General features: G+C 37.2%; 1 pseudogene; it reads left to right on the top strand.

The window, feature by feature from the left end:
• Positions 1-2,615: 2,615 nt before the first annotated feature.
• On the top strand, positions 2,616-3,105 carry LOC129490624 (cytochrome b5-like; annotated as a pseudogene).
• Positions 3,106-6,982: the final 3,877 nt, after the last annotated feature.

Raw genomic sequence — 6,982 nt, 5'->3', positions numbered from 1 at the left:
GCCCTTGCCAGTCTGACAGCCTCGGAGAAAGTGACATTTCGGGAGAGTGTCACTCCTAGCAGGGCTCCCAAAATTCACTCCTATTCATTGCATTAAACGTTTTTTTTAAAGACTTCAATGATCCATTCATTTGTTAAAAATGGGACGTTCTGTTTGTTTTTTGTATTTGTAAGTCCAGGATGGGTGGGTTTTGTGCACAGAAAAACCCACTTAACTTCGTAAACGATGGCTTTTAAATTAACACATGAAATATTAAAGTTATACATTTTAAAATCTAGCTTTTCTTAAGCGTTTGGTTTCTACATATAAATCTTCTATTCATAGTATAGCACATTCAGCAACAATTTCTTAGGGAGACTGGCTAATATTTTGTCCTATTTACAAACTTTTTTTAAACCTCTTCAAACATTTTAAACCTGATTTGTCAATTGAGTATATCCTATTACCTATTTAAGTTTCTCAACGATCTGATGGACAAACTTTTCTAGATACTTTAGTATAATAGCTTTTACAAATAACTTACATGGCATGGTGAACCCCAAATTCTATTAAATGTCCAAACTGAATGTATAGTTGGTAAGACGTGAACTAAAATGACAAGTATGAATCAATTACACAATTAACATGTTTAACTGGAATGACAGATTTACCTGTTATTCTAATAGGTCCAATTCTCTTAAATACCATAATACTTAAAGTATGAAATATACTCATATTTCTTAATAATAAAATGTCACTATTACATATTTGATTTCCTTAAATATTTCTATACTTATTTCTAAATCTTCCTCAAGCTAACAAAACATCTTTTTCATTAAGAAAAATAAATGTAATTTGGTAGTTGTCTTTCTAAAACAATGGCTTCAGCTTGCTGAGATTTCTTAAATAACAAAAGGATAACAGTCATACTTAATGGTCTGCAATCCTGATAGGAAATAGGGAGTGCTATTTATAGTAACTGTAGCAATAATTCCAAAATCTAAAGAAGATGGCACGTAGCCCACGTCCTTTGGTCTTGAATCATAGCATTACCTAATTTTCAAATTAGTTTAGTTTGCATTTACATTCAAACTGACTATAATACTCAAGTGAATACTTTCATATATTTTACTTTTAAGTTATATATGCCTTCCAGTTGTTAAAAAGTTTAGCCTAAAGCTACCTCCTTATATATTTTAGGTTTGGCCTAAATGTTTCTCCATATATAGTCAACTGTAACCTAAGTGGAGATGTAAGCAGACTGATACCTACTCTTGTGGTAAGCACTGAGTTTCATCCAGTCACAGGTGGCCAACTGTTCAAGCCCACGTTCAAATAAGGCAAATGCCCAGCTGTGCCCAATCTGGCTGTTTCTATACCTCAGTGCCATTTTCTGTACCTAATTTTCCTTTTTCTGTTCAAAAATGTTTTTTCTACCACGTGGTAGCGCCAGAGTCTCTCTGAACCTATTCTGGTTCTGGGGCTGTCTGATATGGGAATTGTTCTCTGCTCTATTGAACTATTAAACTTAATTTGTCCAAGGTTTTTCTTTAAACGTAGTCTAAACCGATAGTTTTTAAAAGACATTTTAAAAAGGCTTTTTAAAAAAATGACAGAGAACTTCAGATATACACAAAATAAACAACATATTATAATGAAACCCTGATTTCTCCATGTGTCAATCACTGAGTTCCAGCAACCATGCTGAATCCTGCCCCATTCATACACTTATCCACTTCCCCCCTGCTGCTTTATTAGGAAGCAAATCTTAGGTACCCTATCCTTTCATCTGCAAATGAACAATGAGCACTGCTTTTTAACACAATCAGTTACCATCACCACACCTAAGAAAACTGACAAATTTGTTAATAAGATATCCAGTGTTGAAATTTCTGATTCTTTCATAAATGTGAGAAAATTTGTTGTACGGTTTATTTGAATCAGGATCTGGACAAAAAAAACCCCACACCTTGAAATGGTTGATGTTTTTTAAAATCTCTTTCAATCTGTAAGAACCTCCTCCAACCACTTTTTCTTGAATTTATTTATTGAAGAAATGAAGGGTTTTTCCTGCAGAGTTTCTCTCATTCTGGATTTTGCTGATTGAATCACATTGAGGTAGGTTTACATATTCTTCATTCTCTATTTGCTACAAATTATAGTTTTCATAAATCTACTTTATAAATATTGTATCCATCCAAATAGAATTGCATAATGCCTACCTCTTTGTTCCTCTCTCTCTGTGTTCCCCTCTCTCTCTCTATTTCTCTCTATGTTACTAGCAACCACTAATGACCAGTGCCTGGATCCATTAATTCTTCTGTGAAAAAAAATTACTCCTCATCCACTATTTGGTTACCTAGTGGTATAGTTCGCATAAGAAAGCAAGATAAGCCTTTAAATTGTTACTTTATTTACCAATTTTCAAACTATTGACTTAGTATAGTAGCATCCACCAGTGATGATCAATTAATTTTGTGTTTCTTTTTTCAATATGAATGAATGAATTTAAAAATAAAAGACCTGCACACTGGGCCGGACACACAGGACATGTTTCTGACAGAGCTGGCTGTGATGCATGCTCTGTTCCATTCAGCATGTCTGTGTGTGCAGGACCTGGCTTGCTTCATACTGAGATGGCTGAGCAGTCAGACAAGGGCATAAAATACTACACCCTGGGAGAGATTAAGAAGCACAATCACAGCAAAAGCACCTGGGTGATCTTGCACCACAAGGTATATGATGTGACCAGATTTCTTGATGAGCATTTCTGTGGGGAAGAAGTCTTCAGCGAACAAGCTGTAGGTGATGCTCCTGAAAACTGAGGATATCATGCACTCTACAGATGCTAGAGAATTGTCCAAAACGTATATCATTGGGGGGCTTTATCCAGATGACAGATCAATCACAAATCTTTCAGAAACTCTTTTTACTACTGTTGATTCTCACTCTAGTTAGTGGACTAATTGGGTGATCCCGGCCATCTCAGCACTCACTGTAGCCCTGAGATATCACCTCTACATGGCCACATCTCAGAAGCCCATGAAAGAAAAGACTGCTTTGGACAAAGGAGAGAAAAGGCCAATGTTAACTACTTCGACTGAGAGAAAACTGTACCCAAAATAATAATTTTAATATGTCTGTTTCCCTTTCCTCTTACATTAAAAACAAAAGAAAAAGAACTGTTTTATTCTTTCTACTCTTGAATAAGTGTGCCTTCTTACTTATCAACTTTATTTTGATCTTTCTCCACTACATAATTTACTTATTGTAAGTATGATCTTTTAAAAATATATCTGGCTTTTAAAATATACAAAATAAATAAAAATGAAAGAGGTACATAGTCCTGCTTTCAGGTAGCTTGTTCTCCAGTGAAAAGGCATAATTTCAAGTTTGTGCAGCCCACCGGTCTATGCTTCCAAAGTCCTGATTTTAGGAAATGGTTAACAGGAAGACATCAAGGGAAATAATCTTAATGAAACTTTCATATCTTGTGCTGTAGAAAATTTTTAGAAATATATTTAAGATTGTTCTGTTTGGGTAAAAAAATGACAATTTCATTGGTGACTTTTATGTGTCAGGATTGGCTCAAAGCATTTTAATTGTACTACACATATTAACTCATTGAATTCTTATACTGCTGTATCATCCCCATTTTATAGATGAAGATACCGAGGCACAGTGTAGTTAAATAATATGGTCACTCTCATCTACTATATAAGTAGAGAAGCTGAGATTAAGATTCAGAGCCTGAGCCCATAACAACATGTTTTGCTATTGAAAATTACTTCAGTGTAGAAATTTCAGAAATGAAGAAATTCATCTATGTTTTGAATAGCATGGAACTTAAATCCCTGTACAACATTGAAAAAACAAATAAAGCAATTCACACAGACCAAGTGCCAGAGCAATCAAAGAAATTATTTCTAGCAAAAGAGAAAATATGATATTATTTAGAAATGAAACATGGAACTTGGACTTTCAAAGGTACAGAACTAAAACATTAAGAACATTCTGAACTCAAAGACAGTTGGAAACCGGCAAGGTAGGGTGGAAAGTTCAGTCAGAATCAAACATACCTAGATACAAATCCAGCCTTAACCACTTACTAGAAATGCATCTTTGGCTCTTACTAACATCCCTGAAAACTGTTTTCTTTCCCTGTAAAATGAGAAACAAAATAATCTTAAATCTTAATATCAGTCTCTTCAGTTGATTAGTAAATTGCTAAATGGCTTCCTATAGGCATTCAATGAATGGTCGTTTCTGTTTCGTTAACTTATTCAGTGTTTTAGTATTTCATTTCATATATTTTTCAGTTAACCACTTTTTTTAAACTCCTCTGTGTAAAATTAAATGAACTTGGATGAGTCCCTGGATGAAAGCTTTGCTTCTTTTAACCAAAGAATAATTATTTTTGTCATCTTAACCTGGGCTAATTCTTTTAATTTCTGCTGAATCTCCTAGGAAATAGGTCGGGGAAAAATACTAGGCAATATAACTTTCATTAGATGACAATTTGGTATGACTATAGGGAGTACTGAGCAAAGGGGGAAAGCTAATTGTATAGAGTAGAGAAGTCTAATTCAGAGAAAAGAGGCCTGTTTCAAGTTCCTTCATCAAAATTATGCAGTGATACAAGAAGAAACTTCCCTATATTTCAAAAGAGGAAAAAATGGAAATGTAAGTTTTGACACAGTCAATAACAGAGTCACCAAATTCACTGGCCAGTGGTACACATGTGCAATTCATATTTCTTAAATCACATACACACTGCTATTGTTTGGATGTATCTGTCCCTCCAAAATTCCTGTGTTGGAACCTGATATCCAACGTGATAGTATTAAGAGGTGGGGCCTTTGCGGAAGTGATAAAGTCATGATGGCTTCCTCCTCCTGTATGGATTAGTGCTCTTATAACAGGGGTTGAAGAGAGCACCCCCTGCTCCTTTACCCACACTTTCCACCATGTACGGATGCAGCAAGAGGAGGCATCCAGAAGCAGAGAGCAGCCTTCACCAGACACTGAATCTACTGGCAGCTTGATCTTGGACTTCCCAGCCTGCAGAACTGTGAGAAATAAATTTATATTGCTTACAAATTATCTGGTCTTAGTGTTTTGTTTTAGCAGCATGAATGGGCTGAGATACACTCAGATGCACACATACATGGCATACTCATTTGCAGTTCTCTATCACCTAAGTAGTGGCTAGTATTAAAATGCTGACCCTTTGCTCCCTGTGCTAGTCCTACACACTTACCATGGGCCACTGGTCACAATAGCAGTCCTTAATGCATTTTCAAGCCAAACATGGCAAGTCCTTAACGCACTTTCAAGCCAAAAATCCGGGATATACGAACACTGTGGCATGAAATAGCAGGATGAGACCAGGATGGCCACTGTGCCCATTAAAGATAATAATAATAATTTGCTCAAAACACTCAGGTGCAAGAAATGACACATATTCTCTATTAAAAAAAAATCAAACTTTGTGTGACTCTCTGCTTCTTGTTGCTCAGTTACAAGATGCCCAATTCCTGCCAGAAAGCTTAAGAGAAGGTTTTTACTCTGAAGTCCAGGATTTCTACTGAGATTCCAATTGTCCATGTCAATAATGACAATGGCCAACTTAAATGAAGGAGACTCTTCTCCCTATTTGTCTAGTTTGGGCTGAGGAGATTTGTCATTATTCATTCATTTAGTGAATATTTAAGAGCACATACGATGTGCTAGGCACCATCTTGGAGATGAGTATTTAATAAAACAGACAAAAATCCCTTCTTCCATAGAGATTGTCTTTATTCTCTATTTCCCTCTGTTCCCCCCACCCCAACCCTGCACCTCTAGAAATTAAGTAAAGAATAATCAATGCTAAGGGGAAGTAGTGAAGCAGGGAAGACACACAGTCAGAGTGACAGGTTGACATTTTGGAAAGAATGGCCAGGGAAGGCCTCATGTAGCAGGTAAATAAGACTGAAGGAAGTCAGGGAATTAGCCATGTGGCTCTAGGGGAAGAGCAGCCTACACAGAAGAAGCATAGAGCTCGAAGGTCATGAAGAGGGAGCAAGCCTGGCTGTCAAGTACTTGGGAGGCTGGTGCAGCTGAAGGGAGTGAAAGAGGGGAAAAGAGATAGGTGGTAAAATCAGATTTTAAAGGCACTGGATAAGAGAGAGTCATGCAGTCTCTAGGCAGGGACCCTCAAGGCTCTGGAATAAAAGTGGGATGCAAGTCTCGCTCACCCACTCACTCTCCACCCCCAACAGTTTCCCCATTCCAGCAGTTCTGCCTGAAGCTCCCCTTCTTTCTCATGGGTCAGCTTCCCTACTCAAAGTACCCAGTCCATTCTTGCTCCCACAGGCAAGGCAGGGCTCAATCTCAGTTAATCAGGCTAGAAACCTAAATAAATCCTCTGTGAAGTGCCAGACTCCTCTGTTTTCTGCCTGAAGGGAAAAGGCCATTTAAAATGGCCCAAAGCAAAAAAGATTAGATACCTAGACCTAATCCCAAAGGAAAAGGAAGAGGAGGTAAACATTACTCTCTACGGAAGTGAGAACACAGAAATCAGCATCTCACCAAATTATTCTAGTGCCCTGGGTACATGGCAGACTCTGAGGACAGTGTCTGCTATACAGCATGGCATTGACCATGGCCTATAGTAATTACTGATTTACTCTCTATGTCACCATCTTTGAACTGTCAACTCTATGAGGGAAAAGACTGAGCTTTATTTAATTTTCCATCTCTCGCTACTATGACATAACTTGCAAGGTCAGTGCTCACCAAATGATTGTTAAATAAATGAAATAAATGAATGACAGGAATAATAAGTAAATATTCAAGTGCTTTTAAAAGAATTGATTGCTCGTGAAAGCCAATGCAAGAGAGAGGGCAGCCTGATATGGCACAGCCCAGCTTGAATGACCACCTCCAAAGTGTCATAAGGGGTACCGTGTCAGAAACTACTGGTTGTTCCCCAGTATCCATTTTCTTCTTCTTCTAAAGT

The sequence above is a fragment of the Symphalangus syndactylus genome, chromosome 9 (genome assembly GCF_028878055.3).
Source record: "Symphalangus syndactylus isolate Jambi chromosome 9, NHGRI_mSymSyn1-v2.1_pri, whole genome shotgun sequence".
In the NCBI taxonomy this organism is placed as follows: Eukaryota; Metazoa; Chordata; class Mammalia; order Primates; family Hylobatidae; genus Symphalangus; species Symphalangus syndactylus.
The sequence above is the reverse complement of the archived record's forward strand: the minus strand, read 5'-3'. Positions and strand labels throughout refer to the sequence as shown.